This window comes from Bos indicus x Bos taurus, chromosome 9 (assembly GCF_003369695.1).
Source record: "Bos indicus x Bos taurus breed Angus x Brahman F1 hybrid chromosome 9, Bos_hybrid_MaternalHap_v2.0, whole genome shotgun sequence".
NCBI lineage: Eukaryota > Metazoa > Chordata > Mammalia > Artiodactyla > Bovidae > Bos > Bos indicus x Bos taurus.
Window position 1 is genome coordinate 29,631,506 of NC_040084.1, and position 19,873 is coordinate 29,651,378.

At 38.6% G+C, this 19,873-nt stretch overlaps 1 long non-coding RNA gene across 3 annotated transcripts in view; it reads right to left on the reverse strand.

The window, feature by feature from the left end:
- The window catches only part of LOC113898177, a 162,313-nt gene that overhangs the window by 115,029 nt on the left and 27,411 nt on the right, over nt 1-19,873 (reverse strand). The gene's annotated exons all lie outside the window — the stretch shown is intronic.

Below are 19,873 nucleotides of genomic sequence, written 5' to 3' on the forward strand. Positions count from 1 at the left end.
AACACTTGCCTTACCTATCTCACAAGGTTACTATAAATATCAGAAGAACTAGATGGAAAAGCAATTTAAAACATGTGTAAATGTAAACTACTCCTTTTGAAGTGATAGGAAAAAGCCACATTTCTGACTACTTACAATGAGTCAACAGTAACTTCATTTAGTTGAAACCTTAAGGGGTTTAGAGGAAACTGGTGCTCGTAAAAAGCACTCACTTTGTAGAACTGAATGACTACACCTCAGGAATGTGAGCTTCACACAGACTTTTGTTATCAGCCAGACAAAGAGGTGACAATAGTTCCCTTATTTCTTAGATTTATTGCACTAACTTAAGCACAGCTGTTTTTTGCACCCAGAGACGGAAAGGATTCTTCAAGAAATGTGTTTTAATGGTGGAATGATCTTTAGGGTTTTCAACCAACCAAGCAAAAAACCCAAAGCATTTGTGAAAGAAAACCAAAGAAAATAACTCCTCTTTATCCTTACTTTGGGTTGAGCTCTTTGGAAGCAAGTCACCACATTTTGTCTCAAGTCTGATCATGTCACACACTTAGCTTCCCAGAATGGGAAAAGCTAAGGTTTGCATTCTAAATGTCCACATTTGCTTTCCTTTATACGACCATTGATCCCTGACCTAGACCATAATCTGGTAGTACAGGGGCTAGAAATTAGCCTTGTTCATAATATAGGTTGATACTAGAGTAGTAACTGATACAAGTATATTTATTTCAACTTTTCTGAATATTGAAGCTTCCTAAAGAAAAACTTTTTGATACGTTACTTTAATTTACTAAATTATCCTAGAACAAACATAATGTTAATGTTACTAAACTATCTAGAAAAAGTATCTGCAAATAAAAAAGACTCAGATTTTCCACAGAGGTGTTTGTATTTCTTCATTTGGTAGAAGAAACTCATTTCAAAGCCTGCCTAGACAGTTCTGTATTAACCAGGATTACTATAAACCTCTGTGTTCCCCACTGATTCAACACTGAGCAGATTGGTGTGTACTTATTTATTAAATGAATGGATGAATGAGTATTTTTTAAATTGAAAGCAAATATTTTAAAGTGTTTTGTTTTTTTTTTTTCTTCCTTTCAGGTTGCATTTAGTCTGGAGTAAGTCTAACACTGATTGCTAATTTTGTTGACAAAATTCAACACACATTCATGGCAAACTCACAGAGAAATAGGAATAGAGGAGGACTTCTTCAGCTTGACAAAGGTCTTCTACAAAAACCTAGAGCCAATATTATACTTAATGGTGAGAGAGTGAATGCTTTCACCCAAAGACTGGGGGGAAAGCAAGGCTTCTGTTCTCATCACCCTGAATCAACATACGATACTAACAGCTGTAGCCAGTGCAGGGCACAAAGAAGAAATAAAAGGCACAAAGATTAAGAAGGAAGAAGTTTTAAATAAATAGGGAAAGATACTGTGTTCTTGGATTAGAAGACTCAACATAATAAAGATGCCAATTATTCTTAAATTGATATTTAAGTTTAATAAAATTTTTATAAAATTCCCAGCAGGATATTTTTGTAGCTATACTGTTTAGAATAGGCAAGATTATGCCAAAATTTATTTGGAAAGCAAAGGAACTAGGATTGTTAACTGGATAAATTTCCAGAAAATTATACTGAGAAAAACATTAAATCAAATATAAAATACCTGAAATATATTTGAAAAAAAAACGGAAATCTTCATTGTAAAATATAAAAGATATATCTAAGTAAAGAGGTATGTTTTGTTCCTGGAATGCAAAATTTAATGTAGTTAATATGTACTTCTTCAACAAATTGATCTAAATATACTAAATAATTCCAGTAGGAATTTTAATATTTTTTTAGAAATTTGACCAAATATTTCTAAAAGAATCTTCTGCTCATTATTAGAACTCAGTTATTCATTTATTAATTAACTAAAATATTTATTGGGTTTCCCAGATGGCTCACACAGTGAAGAATCCACTTCCCTATACAGGAGACATGGACCCAGCCCTGCGTTGGAAGGATCCCCTGGAGGAGGAAATGGCAACTTACTCCAGTAATCTTGCCTGAAAACTCCCATGGACAGTGGAGCCTGGCAGGCTACAGTCCATGGGGTCACAACTGAATGACTGAGCACACAAAATATTTATTAAGCCTCTACCATATGCCAAGAATGAAGCTAAGCAAAGAGATTACTAGTAAAAACTACAAAATGTCTATTTTGATCCCATTTTTGTAAAATGTGTATTCATATACAATGGAAGTAGGTGTACTTAATTGTTAGGAGTAATAATCTCAGGGTGCTAGGAATTTTGGTGGTAATTTCCTCAGTTTCACTTATCTTTATTTTCATTTTATAAACTGAAAAATTACCTGTGTAATTTTTCTTAGGGAAAATAATTGCTTAGGAAAGTAAAGATTCACTATTTTTTATGTGACTGAGATAATTTATTTCAGGAATGCTAGAGATAAGAAGGATACAGAAAACAAACTGGTAAAATTTCATTTATATATTTGCATTGTCCTTGAGTTTTAATACAAAACATTTGTATCTTAATTTTTTTTTATCTCTTGCTATAAAGATATTCTTGAAAAAGGAAACAGATACTCATGCTCACAAACATAACAAATATTTGGATTAAGCATTAGTTTTCTTCATTCCCAGACTTGTAATTCACATATATTATAAGCTTAATACATTTTTTAAATGTAATTAACTATACTAATTTGTTTTCAAATGTAATTAATAGCTCCCTATCACAATAATATATTTTTCTGTCTGAGCTTTTCTCTCTGCTACTTTGTTTCTTTTAGGCTAAATGTTAGTATTGTTTCTTTTTTCCAGATAAGAAAATAAAAGCTCAGAAAAATCATTCAACTTTCCTAAAACCACGCAACTAGTAAGTTTTATAGGTAAGACTTGAACCCAAGCGTTCTGATTCCAGAATCCATTTGTCTAATCACCACTTAATATTTGTAAGTCTCTGATTATTAAGCACTATGATATATATGTATTGTGTTATCCAGTAACTGATTACTATTTGCTAGCTGCGTTACACAAAAGGGAAAACTGTTTCCCATATGGTCTATAGTCATATTCAGGACGACCCACAAACTTAAATAAGCAATTCAAGTCAGGAAAAAAAGCGGGAAGGAAGAAAGGCATGAAGTGAGAAGGTCAATCAGATTTATGCTGGAAAGCTTATTCATAGGAGGGTAAAGAACATAGTTTGGAGATATAATGACTCATAATGTCCATGATGTGGATAGGAAATAGACCAGGAGACAAACTACAGTTCTGAAATAAGTCTTTAAGAGTACTCAAAGTCTTCTCAAGTTAAGTCTCATGTTTTCTATGAAGTACTTGTATTTATAAACTGAAACTTAATATTTTTGTGGACTAAAGCCAGTCCTTTGAAAATGAAAGTCATTGACTATTTAGTAATAAAAGGAAATAATGGCAGACTCAAAACCTCAAGGATAGTTTCCATTACTCCTTCTTATTTTGATTCAATTGTGATGCTGCTCTTATCATTGAGTTTATGTTGCTCCTGTTACTTCTTCTTAATTTAATGAGACCCATTCCCTCTAATTGTACATATTTACTTCGTACAGTTTTTGTTTAAGTAATTTTGGTCACTTAGCTGTCTGAATATTAAATTCAACTCCGTTTAAATACAATTAAATATAATCTGGGATACTTTTGCTAATTGGTTAGCTTTGTAAACAGTTTAGGTGGATAAAACTACAAACTAATTATATTCTGAAATAGAATTGACTATGAAAATGCTTTGGTGGTTCATTGAAAAATTAAGACTTGATTGTTCAGAATTAAAAGAGAGAAGTAATATACAAAATAGCATTTGGGGGCAATAGAAATTGAAACTATTTTACTCAGTCTATTGTACATGTCCACAAATACTACAAACATAATTTATTAATCCTAACAGCTTTTTTTTTTAAGTTGGCCAGTGATTATCAAGATGAAAAGCCTGGTTACAAAAACCTTGAAAATATTTTTAAAAGATGTTTTCTTTACCATAAGTCAATACTAGAGTCTGATAGTAATACTATAGTTTTCTTACTAAGCTTAATTGGGTCTTGTCTATGGATCTCCTTTGAAGAAACTTCATTCTATCTGCTCATATTCATAAAAGAGGTACAGTGTCACTAGGATCTGAACATATTTTTTTCGTTGAATATAAGAGCAGAAGATGGTTTCTTAATCCTTAAACCAAACAGTGTTTGGTTCTCAGTGAGAAGTAAACTGTCTGACTCTTATCACTAAAAGAAGCTGAATTTAAAATAGAATATATATGTGCTACTCACTAACAGTTATAAAGTTTGTATGAGAGTGACAGTTTGCCCTACAAAATACTTGGTAATTGTATCACATCACGTGTTTTGAGGTGCCAAGCAACTGTTCCTGGTTTTATTATAGATTCACTCCCTGCCAGTTTATTGTGTTTCAAACAATAGGTGATGCAGGCCATGGGAACCTCAGCTAAGAAGTATTCCCTGACAGCATCCGGACGTGGCACATACATTTCTTGTGGGAAAACAAGGTAGATAATGTTGTGTCATTGAATAAGAAACGAATAATATTGAAAGCCACTTAATTAGTGTGAGGAAATATATGCTAAATTAGGAAGTGTATTTATTTAGGATAGGAAATGCTATATATGTTGAACATGCAAAGGAAAAGAAATAATTTCTTCTGACTGAAGATTTAATAAACAAAATGCTTAGGTTTTCCAGGTGCTTATCAGAGTTAAATTGGTTTGCCACTCAACTTCCATCCTTCTATCCTAATAGTGTTCATTTACTTTGTCTTATCCTAAAGGGATGACTATCAGAGGAGGCGATGGCACCCCACTCCAGTACTCTTACGCAGAAAATCCCATGGACGGAGGAGCCTGGTAGGCTGCAATCCACAGGGTCTCGAAGAGTCGGACGCGACTGAACGACTGCACTTTCGCTTTTCACTTTCATGCATCGGAGAAGGAAATGGCAACCCACTCCAGTGTTCTTGCCTGGAGAATCCCAGGGACAGGGAGCCTGCTGGGCTGCCGTCTATGGGGTCGCACAGAGTCAGACATGACTGAAGCGACTTAGCAGTAGCAGCAGCAACAAGGAATGACTATAATTTTTTTTTTTTTAATGTCCAGGTGCTTTTTGTGTTACAAGAGGTGCTAGTTAAACTTACTTGTATTTTTTTTAACTTACTTGCATTTTTATTCCAGAATATTTTTTAAAGAAACATCAAAATAAATTTTATTCTAGTCCTCAGTTCAGTCACTCAGTCGTGTCCGACTCTTTGAGACCCCATGAATTGCAGCATGCCAGGCCTCCCTGTCCATCACCAACTCCTGGAGTTCACCCAAACTCGTGTGTATCAAATCAGTGATGCCATCCAGCCATCTCATCCTCTGTCGTCCCCTTCTCCTCCTGCTCCCAATCCCTCCCAGCATCAGAGTCTTTTCCAATGAGTCAACTCTTCATATGAGGTGGCCAAAGTACTGGAGTTTCAGCTTTAGCATCAGTCCTTCCAAAGAACACCCAGGACTGATCTCCTTTAGAATGGACTGATTGGATATCCTTGCAGTCCAAGGGACTCTCAAGAGTCTTCTCCAACACCACAGTTCAAAAGCATCAGTTCTATGGCACTCAGCTTTCTTCATAGTCCAACTCTCACATCCATACATGACTACTGGAAAAACCATAGCCTTGACTAAACAGACCTTTGTTGGCAAAACAATATCTCTGCTTTTTAATGTGCTATCTAGGTTGGTGATAACTTTCCTTCCAAGGAGTAGCATCTTTTAATTTCATGGCTGCAATCACCATCTGCCATGATTTTGGAGCCCGAAAAAATAAAGTCTGACACTGTTTCCTCTGTTTCCCCATCTATTTCCCATGAAGTGATGGGACCTGATTCCATGATCTTCGTTTTCTGAATGTTGAGCTTAAAGCCAACTTTTTCACTCTCCTCTTTCACTTGCATCAAGAGGCTCTTTAGTTCGTCTTCATTTTCTGCCATAAGGGTGGTGTCATCTGCATATCTGAGGTTATTGATATTTCTCCCAGCAATCTTGATTCCAGCTTGTGCTTCTTCCAGCCCAGTGCTTCTCATGATGTACTCTGCATATAAGTTAAATAAGCAGGGTGACAATATACAGCCTTGACATACTCCTTTTCCTATTTGGAACCAGTCTGTCGTTCCATGTCCAGTTCTAACTGTTGCTTCCTGACCTGCATATAGGTTTCTCAAGTGGCAGGTCAGGTGGTCTGGTATTCCCATCTCTTTCAGAATTTTCCACAGTTTATTGTGATCCACACAGTCAAAGGCTTTGGCATAGTCAGTAAATGCATCTATTTTTAAAAATTCATTGTTACAGAAAGAGCACTGAGCAGATATACCTGGCTGACGTGATGCTGTGAATTAAAATTCTCATTTAGATCTGAGAAAAAAGTTAGGAATTTCTTGTCAGACTAAATCAAGGCTTCCCTGGTGGCTCAGAGGTTAAAGTGTCTGCCTCCGAAGTGGGAGACCCATGTTCGATCCCTGGGTTGGGAAGATCCCCTATAGAACGAAATGGTAACCCACTCCAGTATTCTTGCCTGGAGAATCCCATGGACGGAGAAGCCTGGTAGGCTACAGTCCATGGGGTCACAAAGAGTCAGACACGACTGAGCGACTTCACTTTCACTTTTCTACATAAAAGGTAATTAATGTAAATATGTTCAGAATTTATTCACACAGGGAAAACTTTAATAAGGCAACATTTAGCTTCCAAGAGTATTTGTGCATGTGTATGTTAAGTTGCTTCAGTTGTGTCTGACTCTTTGTGACTCTATGGACTGTAGCCTACCAGGCTCCTCTGTCCATGGGACTCTCCAGGTGAGAATACTGGAGTGGGTTGCCACACCCTCTTCCAGGGAATCTTCCTGACTGGGGATGGAACCCCCATCTCTCATGTCTCCTTCACTGGCAGGCAGGTCCTTTACCACTAGCACCACCTGAGAAGTATTTAGTGCTTCTTAATTTTAAATTACTTACTTATATGTTGCAATGAATTATATCAATTAATTATTATATTGATAACAATATTAAGTGCTTTTTATGACTCGATGGACATGAGTCTCAGTGAACTCCAGGAGTTGGTGATGGACAGGGAGGCCTGGGGAGCTGCGATTCATGGGGTCGCAAAGAGTTGGACACGGCTGAGCGACTGATCTGATCTGATCTGATCTGATTGTTTATATTGCTTGTTGCCTCAATTTCTTAAAAAAAAAGAATAAAACCATATCAACTTTACATCAGTCACTTTACATTGGTATGCTCTGTATAGTCAACATAAGAGCGTGCCAGCTTGGCTCATTCACATAGTCACATCATTGAATGTCAGGAAAGCAGCTGCCTAAGCCACTTTGCGGAGAAGGCAATGGCACCCCACTCCAGTACTCTTGCCTGGAAAATCCCATGGAAGGAGGAGCCTGGTGGGCTGCAGTCCATGGGGTCAATGGGAGTCGGACACGACTGGGCGACTTCACTTTCACTTTTCACTTTCATGCATTGGAGAAGGAAATGGCAACCCACTGCAGTGTTCTTGTCTGGAGAATCCCAGGGATGGGGAAGCCTGGTGGGGTGCCGTCCATGGGGTCACACAGAGTCGGACACGACTGAAGCAACTTAGCAGCAGCAGCAGCAAGCCACTTTGGGCACACCAAGTGAAAGTTCTCTCAGTTATCATTAGGTCACATGATTTAAAAAATTTTTTTGTACATTCTTCATTAGTTTAGTCTGGGCTTGATTTTATGATGGAGGAAGAAGTACCAAGAGATTATGTGAAACTATGTAAAGCAAGTGACGTCTCTGCTGAAATCTATTTATAAAAGCAAGTCACAGGCCAGCTGAGGAGAGGCTATTAAGGCACATTGCAGAGGGCATGAACATAGGAAGAGTTGGAGAATCATGGCCATTTTTGTAATTAAATATACTACATGCTTAATATTGAAGTGGAGGAGGGCAAATACTATTCCTAATATTACTAGCATGCATTGAAATATTTATCATGTACTAGGTATATGTGACTATGCTTCACAAAAATTGTATAAGGTTTTATTGTTACCATTTTTCCTAATAGAAAACAGAAGCAATACAAGATGATGGTTGAGTTAGAATGAAACTATTGATAAGGATTTTTGATGTTCAAGATTAAATAACATGTTATTCTGAACCCTAAAAATCAATTGTTAAAAAAAAGTTACAAGAAAAAACAAAACAAAACTGTTGTTAGGAAGAAAAAAAATAAAAAACCACACCAGAATCATCTTTACAAATGGGTATGGCTCAGAAGGTAAAGAATCTGCATACAATTCAGGAGACTTGAGTTCAATCCCTGGGTTGTGAAGATCCCCTGGAGAAGGAAATGGCAACCCACTCCAGTATTCTTACCTGGAGAATTCCATGGACAGAGGAGCCTGCCAGGTTACAGTTCATGAGGTTGCAAAGAGTTTATCACATGACTGAGTGATAAACAGTTTCTGTTTCATGATATCTAAAACAGAAATGCTATCACCTATTTCTGTTAACTAGATAATGCTGTCTTTCTGGACAAATAACTCTGTCTTTAATGGACTTTTATAATATTGAGCAGTGATAGCCATACTTAAATGTCTTCCTGCTGCTGCTGCTAAGTTGCTTCAGTCGTGTCCGACTCTGTGCGACCCCATAGACGGCAGCCCACCAGGCTCCCCCATCCCTGGGATTCTCCAGGCAAGAACTCTGGAGTGGGTTGCCATTTCCTTCTCCAATGCATGAAAGTGAAAAGTGAAAGCGGAGTCGCTCAGTCGTGTCTGACTCTCAGCGACCCCACGGAACGCAGCCTTCCAGGCTCCTCCCTCCATGGGATTTTCCAGGCAAGAGTACTGGAGTGGGGTGCCATTGCCTTCTCTGAATGTCTTCCTACCTACGTAATTATTATAAGAAATTCTTATCTATGTCCTCGCTGTATTCCATAAATATTACTAGTGTTTTTTGAATTAGGGTCAACAATGGTCCTTTCATCAGCACCTGTTTTTCATTTGCTTTGTGAAAAGTACATACACATAAAATATATATGTGATTTTTTCATTTGCTTTGTGAAAAGTACATACACATAAAATATACATGTGATATATATATATATATATATATATTCCCTTATTTCCTGATTCACTTAGTTGTAACTAGCTTACATGCCAAAGAAGTGAGAGAAGGAAAGAGAAGGCACAAACTTACTGAAAGTCAGAGGAGTTTAATATTGAGATAGGAGTGCAGTGAACTCACACTTAACCATAAAATATGGATGATAACATGGAAAGAATTCCTTTAGCAAGAACAAGATTCCTAAATGTTTGGAAGGATAGATACCTAGTTTGTCTTAAAATTCTGCTATCTGGAAAACATGATTAATTTTACCATATGGTTCATGGACATTAAAAACTAGGGAGATTAGGTGAAAATGTCTTTGATGAAAAGTCAAGAGACTGTTCTGAATGATGTTCTCCATTATAAACCACCTGACTTCATTTTTGCAAGCCTCAGTTTTCCCATTTATGATATTGAAATGATAATACCTGCACTGCCTTCCTAAACTGTATTTTGCAAGGTTCAAAGTTGATGATGTTGTGATGGTGTTTTGTAAGCTGTGCAATACTAGATAGATATCAGGGATGCCTGATAATGGCAATGGGACGTGTGTGTTGGTACCTCTGCTGCACTGACCATGGGATATGGAAGTTCATGGAGATTCCCTCTTCAAAATGTGCACTCAACTTGTTTCTAACTTAGACCATGTTCTATCATTTATATGGTAATAAGATAGAGGAATAGGCCAAAACTTTATGTTCTGAGAAGTTAATAAAAAATAAAACTCCTACCTGGGTGGAACTGTGCTACACAAATGGAACAGTTGAAGCAAACAGTAAGTAAAAAATAACTGCCAACTTTTCTATGCTTTTGCAACAATTTACTAAGGAGACATAATGGTAAATATGATCTTCTAAGCCAGGTAGAATATCAGAAATTTGGAAAAAAAGTGGGAAATGCAATGAGTGATAAAACTGGGAAAAGCAACCATGGCCAGGGAGCCATCTAATGTTTCAGAGATCTTGCCTAATAGATGGGTGTGTAAATCTTAGCTAAGGAAAAGCAGTCCATTATGGATGATAATGTCAGTAGTAGCTATTGTGTATTGAACATGGTCTCTGTATTGCTTCTTTACATGTACTGTCCTGTTTATGCTTAACAATGTCGGTATAGAGTACTAGTCGCCCTTTACAAACTAGAATACAAGTTTAAAAAGATGATGTAATTTGGCCATTCAATGCCACCCAAACTGCTCAGTAGCAGGCTGACTTGAATTCAGCTCTAGCTATCACACAAGGGCAAAGGATAGTAAGTAAATATCCGAGGTTTCAGTCACGTGGTTTCCTTGGAGCCATCTTATAATTTTTTCACTAGTCCAGTCTGATTTTATGTAGAGTTTTATTATATATAGTTCAGTAAGAAGAAAATTATTTCTCCCACCTAAAGAAGTTAATTGCTTGTGAAAAATACTGAAAGTTTAAAGTGTTGAGAGCTGTTTCATAACCTCATTAAGTTTGCCCAGAATTGGTAATAAATTCAAAATGTTACTTGAGTACTTATTTAACTCCTTCACTAGGCTCTATAGAGAACAGAAAAAATGAAAAACGTGAATTATCATTTCTTGGAGGAACTTTTGGCTTTCTTGGCAAGAAGACACCACAAGTAATACGATCCAAAATTTAAATAATACGTTTTAAAAATCACCAAATTAAAAGTAATAGGCTTAAAAATAATAAACATAACACAACTTTGTAACTTAGAGGAGTCCGAAAGAGAAAGGACACTACCAGTGAGAGGTCAGAGAAAAGAGGCAAGAAGGGAAAGAAGGGACTCTGTTCTATACATCAGTCTTTTGGACTCTGTGGGAGAGGGAGAGGGTGGGATGATTTGGGAGAATGGCATTGAAACATGTATAATATCATATATGAAACGAGTCACCAGTCCAGGTTCGATGCACGATACTGGATGCTTGGGGCTGCTGCACTGGGACGACCCAGAGGGAGGGTATGGGGAGGGAGGAGGGAGGAGGGTTCAGGATGGGGAACACAGGTATACCTGTGGCGGATTCATTTTGATATATGGCAAAACCAATACAATATTGTAAAGTTAAAAAATAAAATTAAATTAAATTAAAAAAAAAAAAAAAAAGAAGGGACTCTGAAGGCTTGGATGCTTCCATAGCATTATAGTTGAGTTCTCACGGATAGAGACAGGGACATCATTTCAGGTATAAAGATTTTCATGGGACTGGAGAGGCCATGAGTGGTAAAGCAGCATTACTCTTGGGTGTGGAGCAACAGCAAGAAGTACAGCTGAAAAGATGGCAGACGTGGTTAAAGGCCTTGTTAGGAAATTGTGATTATGTTCATTTACAATGATAGAGTTTGAAAGAAGATCCAAAGAGAATGGAGCTACACTTTAGAGAGATTCACTTGTTGGTGTACGTGAAAAAAAGAGAGACAGACTGGATATGAGGGGCCTTTGGAGCAAATTGTTTCAAGGGATCAGTCAAGAGGTAATTAGGATCTGTTCCAGAATTGTAAGAGGGAAATAGAAAAGGCAGAAGATGTAATATGGAGAATTTGCTGATTGAATAGATGTTGACTTCAAAAAAAGAAAAATGGGAAGTCTAAGTAAACACTAACTCTTCGTTGTTCAGTCTGAGGAGAAAGTTCTTATTTAGGGGGAAATATAATGGAATCAGTTGAATTTGAAATAATGTAGAGGCTTTAGGTGTTTCCCTGATGGCTAAGCAATAAAGAATCTGCCTGCAATGCAGGAGACACAGGAGATGCAGGTTCAGTCTCTGGGTCAGGAAGATCCCTTGGAGGAGGAAATGGCAACCTTCTCCAGTATTCTTGCCTGAAAAACCCCATGGACAGAAGAGCCTGAAGGGCTACAGTCCATGGGGTTGCAAACAGTTGGACATGACTGAGCATCAGCCTGCAGAAGCCTCAAATGGAGATGTTAAGCAGATATCGAACATTTGAAATTTAGGCACTCTGCACAGTAATTTGATCCAATGAACACAGGTTTTTGAAGTTACACAGAGTTGACTTTTGAGGTCTTGGAAGTGGATGAACAAAAGAAAAGGGAACAGAGATAAAGATTAAAGAGGGAACTGTTTGAAATGCCTGCATTTAGGACGTGAGAAGGAAAAGCAAATCCTAAGATTCTACAGTCTAGAGGTTAACGCAAAAGAACTTACTGAAAAAGGCAATAGTTATTGTAAAGTGCAATAGAGGTACCATGAAAAATAAGATTAGAGATTGGATTCCATGTTTAAGATTGGGAACATTTGAGGGAACATCTACAGTGGAGTATCAGAGTCAAATCCATAATTTAGGTACTAATGAGTGAGGAGAGAGAAGAAAAGTGGAACTTGATAAAGAGAGAGCCAATCCAGGTAATTCCACCCATTAATCATACATAGTTGGAAGTCTTGAACTTCTAGGCCAGACTTTCACTTTGATGAAATCAAATGAATGATTTCCAAGACTTTTTTCCCTTTAAACTGTCTATGTACAGCCCAAGACTTCAGGTCCAGGCTATCAGATTTGAAATGATAAAAATGCTTATTCTTTGAAAAATTGGAGGCAAACTCATGGTCTTTAAAAATAGGAACAAAAAAAATGCTTAGCTGAAAGAGTTCCTAAAATTGACTTTTTTTTTTTTTTTTTAATAGTATCTCACAGGGAAGGAACAAAACAAGGAGCCAGTTTTCCAAAGTGCAGATAAAGGTGGAACTTGCCTGGTAATTCCTGGTCACAGGAATTCCAACATAGGTAATGGTAAAATTTATTGGTGAAAAGATAGATTATAACTCAATGTCTATTATGAAACATAAGTATAGCATTTATCTAAAAAAAAGAAAAATTAAAGAATTCCTCCTCGCTCATTTGAAGTGCAAAAGCCAGAGGAAATCATAGTAATTTGAAGAAATTGTATGCAGCTGCCATTGTTGACCCTCTATTCAGGAGGGTCCCAATGTGAACAAAGAGAAGCAGGATGAGAATACTTCTTGTCCTTTTAAGGACACTGAGGGAGTTTGTGAGCCCCATAACTTGAGCCTCTAAAATAGACTTGCATAGGAGCCAAGAAATTCACAGTGCAAAACACTTAAGCGCAGCATCAAAAAGCACCGGATTCCAAAATGGTATTTTCTCTATGCTTTAAAGATTGGAACCAAGCATCTGTTTGTTACAAGGGTCACACCCCACCCAAGTGAGACTCTTCACCTGTTTGGGCTTCACAATCACAAGAATCATACCACTGATTGAAAACAAACACACATACACAACACACACAACACACACACAACTATATACGTGATAAGTTTACCTGATGGTCAAATACATTATGTGTATTAATAAATAAAAAATGTTGTTGATGAATGAGCTTTCACTTCATCCATTGAGTAACATTTCTTCAGCTGTATCATCAACAAGTGACAGAGAATCTAAATTAAACTAACTTAAATATGAATGAAATCCATTCATTAACAATTTAAAAGTCTAGATATATATCCATATATTTAATTCCAGATGAAATATGGTCCCATGACTTAAATGGTATGACCAAAGCCCCTTTCTTCTCCACCTCTGTTCAGCACTCTACAATAACATTATCTCAAGGCTTCAAAATTGGTCCCTTTAGCGGTTTTACTTTCTCCCATTAGGGTAGGGAGCATAGCTTCAGCAAGTCTTGGCTTCAACTCTTCATACCATGATCTACAGGGAGATGAAAAAGCCATTTTCTTCCCACTAGTCTCAGCAAATGTTCTCTGGCATGTCGTAAACTGTTGGATGGATAATAGTCCAATCACTGTGACTGAAGGTTGAGATAAACCAGTGGCTTAACCAAGTTCTTTGTTGTTGTGTTAGTCTCTAAGTCCTTTCTGACTCTTTTGTGACCCCATGAACTGTAGCCCATCAGGCAACTCTATCCATGGATTTCCCAGGCAAGAATACTGATGTGGGTTGTCATTTCCATATAAAAAGGAGTGAAGAGTGGAGCCAATCTCACCACCATCACTTATCAAGAGAATTAGAAAAAAATGACTTCCCAGAGGAACATTTTAGTGTTGTTTTACTCATCTCTCCTTCAAACAAAAACAAAAATAAAAGAAAGGGCATGAAATAATGCTGTGACAAAAACTCCAGGTATTCACTACAATCTCTCCTGGACTCATTAGTTGAGGGAAAGTCTAAATAAAACATTATCCCTGACCAGAGACTATTAATAGATTCATCATATTAATGCAAAGTAAAGATTAGAGCAAATAGCAGGCTCATTTAATATACCAACCAAATACAAATATTGGATCAGATGAAAAGGAGATAATTTGGAAAACAGAGGATCTTAATTCCCAACTTGGGGAGAGTCTCAACCACTGGACCCCAAGAAAGTCCCTAAATCTCCATTTCTGAGGTAAATATCCCTAATAGAAGAAAATTTGCTTTTCAGTGTTCAGGTCAGTTCAGCTGCTCATATCCGACTCTTTACAACCCCATGGACTGCAGCACACCATTTTTCAGTGTAGGTTATTATATTTTTCCCCTGTTACTACATTTTTCAGTGTAGGTTCTTAAATTAATTCCCCAGAATAAGGCAGTCTCTGGAAAGGCTGACTGACATGGGTGTTCACAGGATCTTATCAACCCTTGATAATCAATAAAAAAGAAAAAGCAAGAGGTATCACTGAATGCCTGCTATGGCAAGTTGCCTATCAGATTTTGAGATCTGTATAGATCTGTGGGACTCAGATGGAAATGAAACATAAGACATTTTCTGACTTTTTCATTGGCATGCAGCACTACAGCAAGAACTATTCCACCTCTATGACAAAAATATGCTAGGAATTTCAGGAAACTGGAGAACTTGTATTTCTAAGCCAAGTTCCTCATCCACTTGTGACTTTAGCAAATACTTATGAGAAGAAGTGACTTCCCAAGTGGCTCAGTGGTAAAGAATCTACCTGCCAACACAGGAGACTCAAGGGACATGGTTCCATCCCTGGGTTGGGAAGATCCCCTGGAGCAGCAAATGGCAACCCACTCGAGTATTCCTGCCTGGAGAATCCCACGGACAGAGGAGCCTGGCAGGCTAAAATCCAGAATCAGACACGACTACCGATTGAGCACACACATATGAAGAGAAGTAAAGGATATTAGATAAGTAATGGAACACCATTCTGAAGTAAAAATGAATCTTTAAATATTGATTTTAATTTTAAATATTGCTGGATGAGGATCAGGGAGGAGAAAAAAATTCCATTTGAAGTTCTTAGATGTGTAGACTAATATTTTCCATCAAATCAGAGAATTTCTCAGCCATTATTTCTTTATCTCATCATTTCATCTATTATTTCTGTCCTTTTTTCCCTCTTTTTGATACTCCCGTTATGTGTCTGCTGGTACACTTAATTGTAGTCCACATTTTTCTAAGGATGTGTTCATTTTCCTTTATTATTTTTTTCTTTTTGCATTCATATTCCATAATCTCTACTGACTTATTTTCAAATGTGCCAATTCTTTCTTATGTCAGTTCAAATCTATTGTTGAGCTCCTCCTGTGGATTTTTATTTTTGTCACTTGATTTTTTAATTACAGAATTTCCATTTGGTCTTTTAGAAATACTTTATATCTCTTTATTCATATTTTCTATTTGATGAAGCAAGGTCCTCACACCTTCCTTTAATTTTTTATACATAGTATCCTTCTGTTCTTTGCATGCACTTAACAATGTCTGCTTTGAAATCTTTGCCTGCTAAATTTCACATCTGAATCCCTTCAAAACCACTTAGAATTGCATAAAAGTGAAGTGAAAGTGCTAGTCACTCAGTCGTGTCTGACTCTTTGTGATCCTATGGACTATACCCCACCAGGCTCCTCTGTCCATGGAATTCTCCAGGCAAGATTACTGGAGTGGGTTGCCATTTCCTTCTCCAGGGGATTTTCCCTACCCAGGGATCGAACCTGGGTCTCCCTCATTGCAGACAGACTCCTTATCAGCTGAGCCACCAGGAAAACCAAAGAATATGGGTCACCTTTTCCTATTTCTTTGCCTGTCTCATAAATTTTGGCTGAAAATTAGCAACTTTAAATATCTTGTAGAGGGTTCTGGGGGCTTCCCTGGTAGCTCATCTGGTAAAGAATCCGCTTACAAAGTGCAGGAGATCCTGGTTCGATTCCTGGGTCAGGAAGATCTCCTGGAAAAGGGATAGGCTACCCATCCCAGTATTCTTGGGCTTCCCTGGTGGCTTAGACAGTAAAGAATCTGCCTGCAATATGGGAAACCTGGGTTTGATCGCTGGGTTGGGAAGATGCCCTGGAGGAGGGCATGGTAACCTACTCCAGTATTCTTGCCTGGGGAATCCCCATGGACAGAGGAGCCTGGGGGCTACATGTTCATGGGGTCACAAAGAGTCAGACACGACTGAATGACTAAGCAAAGCACAGAGAGTTCTGGAAACTAATACCCTCCCCCACGGGTTAATGTTGCCACTTGTTTATTTAGCCATTTATTTGTTTAGTGAATTGACTGATTTGACTCTCTGATGTCTACTTCCCCTCAATGCACAGTCTCTGATGTCCCTATCAGATTCTCTTTCTTACTTTTATCTTGAAGGCAGTCCACATCTACTCCTGCTTTATTGACTATGCCAAAGCCTTTGACTGTGTGGATCACAACAAACTATGGAAAATTCTTAAAGAGATGGGAATGCCAGACCACCTGACCTGCCCCTGAAATCTGTATACAGGTCAAGAAGCAACAGTTAGAACTGTACATGGGACAAGAGACTGGTTCCAAATCCAGAAAGGAGTACATCAAAGCTGTATATTGTCACCCTGCTTATTTAACTTATATGCAGAGTACATCATGCAAAATGCCAGGCTGGATGATGCACAAGCTGGAATCAAGATTGCTGGGAGAAATATCAATAACCTCTGTTATGCAGATGACACCACCCTTATGGCAGAAAATGAAGAGGAACTAAAGAGCCTCTTGATGAAAGTGAAAGAGGAGAGTGAAAAAGTTGGCTTAAAACTCAACATTCAGAAAACTAAGATCATGGCATCCAGTCCCATCATTTCATGGGAAATAGATGGAGAAATAGTGAGAGACTTTATTTTTGGGGGCTCCAAAATCACTGCAGATGGTGACTGCAGCCATGAAATTAAAAGACACTTGCTCCTTGGAAGAAAAGCTATGGCCAACCTAGACAGCATATTAAAAAGCAGAGACATTACTTTGCCAACAAAGGTCTGTTTAGTCAAGGCTATGGTTTTTCCAGTAGTCATGTATGGATGTGAGAGTTGGAATATAAAGAAAGCTGAGTGCGGAAGAATTGATGCTTTTGAACTGTGGTGTTGGAGAAGACTTGTGAGAGTCTTTTGAACTGCAAGAGATCCAACCAGTCAATTCTAAAGGAAATCAGTCCTGAATATTCATTGGAAGGACTGATGCTGAAGCTGAAACTCCAATACTTTGGCCACCTGATGCGAAGAGCTGACTCATTTGAAAAGACCCTGATGCTGGGAACGATTGAAAGCAGGAGGAGAAGGGGTTGACAGAGGATGAGATGGTTGGATGACATCACTGACTCAATGGACATGAGTTTGAGTAAGTTTGGGGAGTTGGTGATGAACAGGGAAGCCTGCTGTGCTACAGTCCATGAGATCACAAAGAGTCAGACCCAACTGAGGGACTGATCTGAACTGAGCCAGTCCACCCAGGGATTGCCTCAGGGATAACATAAGCCTCTCTTTGTTCAAAGGTTGTACTTAAACTGTCTTTGGCCAGTTAGATTATTGCACTTCACTCCTGCACGTACATGTGGCTTGGAGACTGTTATAACAATTCAAGGAATTTATGTTTTTTGCCCCATGCTCTACTGGAATTTAGTAACTTCTATTTTGCCTCTCCGATAACTTCTGAAAAGACAGTCTCAATAATGCACAGTCTTCCACATTACTAAGGTGTCTGTGATTTTATTTTTAATACTGGCATCCTAGGATGTTGCCTTAGTGAAAGTGAAAGTCGCTCAGTTGTGTCCGACTCTTTGCAACCCCATGGACTATACAGTCCATGAAATTATCTAGGCCAGAATACTGGAGTAGGTAGCCTTTCCCTTCTCCAGTGGATCTTCCCAAACCAGGGATCGAACCCAGATCTCCCACATTGCAGGCAGATTCTTTACCAGCTGAGCCACAAGGAAGCCCAACAATACTGATATGGGTAGCCTATTCCTTCTCCAGCGGATCTTCCCAACCCAAGAATCAAATGGGGGTCTCCTGCATTGCAAGCGGATTTTTTTTACCACCCAATCTATCAGGGAAGCCTAGCTTACTCAGTCAGTGAGAGTAGCTTAATACACAATTAGTGGTTGGTCAGACGTTGTATGAAAGGTCCAAGGACCAGTGAGACTTCTATCCTTTGTTGATATGTATGCTGTTTGGGTAACATTTTCAAATTTGCCCCACTCTGTGTTCTGACTGCTCCTGAATGAGTGATGCACAGAGCTAGCACATAGCACTTGTTACCAGCAGGGTTGACTGTGATCTTGGGTGTCTCTGTTCTTGGCTGTATTAAACTTCTGATCACTTATTTCTACTTATATGAAGGGCTTCCCAGGTGGCTCAGTGGTAAAGAATCTGCCTGCCAATGCAAGAGATGCAGGACATGCAGGTTCAATCCCTGGGTCGAGAAGATCCCCTGGACTAGGAAATAGCAACCCCACTGCAATATTCTTCCCTGGAAAATGCTATGGACAGAGAAGCTTGGTGGGCTACAGTCCATGGGGTTCAAAGAGCGGGTCAGGACTTAGCCACTGAGCATGCATACATGCACTTGTATCAGGGACTTTTGAGAGTCCTTTTAATTACTTTCACCAAGATCTCTGTTCTTTTCAACAATGCCCTTAGGCATAGAATTCTTCACAATCTGTTGCACACGAAGTCAGTTTCCCCAGGGAGAACTATAAAGCTCTTTGTCTTTAAGGCCTGCCTCTCCCTAGGGCAAAACCTCTGTGATGCTGCAAAGGAGTTGGAGGCAGAGACAGTGTCCTGTTTCTCATAGAGTGACAGCTCTACTTGACAAGTAAGTCCCGGGTGATGCCTGGGACCATGGAACAGTGGTGATTAGTCTCCTGGGTTTGCCCTTCCCAGGGTGAAATCTCTGCTCTATAAATAAGCTGGGCAGAAACGATTGGGTCACTGCCTTTAGATCAGTCTGCCCTACCTGGGGAGTTTCTGTTTTATAAATGGGGCTTGTGAAGCAGGAGAGACTTGATCCTCTCAGCTGGTCTTTCTTGCCTGGAATACAGCTTCTACAACACGAGCACAGGGAGATGAGAAAACCTGGCAACCTGCTCCTCACAAGTTGAAAATGTAGCCCTAGTCTAGAATCATGGGGAAGAGGGAACCCCTACTTCTTTAAGGCAATCACCAGAGTCAAAGCTCTTGGAATAGTTTTCATGAGAAGGAGACTGTGGGGAGACGGAGGGGAAGGAAGTAGGCTGTGACTCAAACGCCACAGACTCTCGCTGTTCTTACAAAGATTTAGTAGATTTTCTTGAATGAATGTTTCTCCATTTTCTGTATGCCCTTAGGACAATTTCCAGATTCTTTAAATGATTGTTTCAATAATTTTTTCCATTTAAATGGCTGCTTGTTGGGAAGAGAGTCTGCCTTGCTACTTACTCTTCTATTCTTAACAGGGCTCACAAAACACTTTGAACTCTGAAAGTCAAG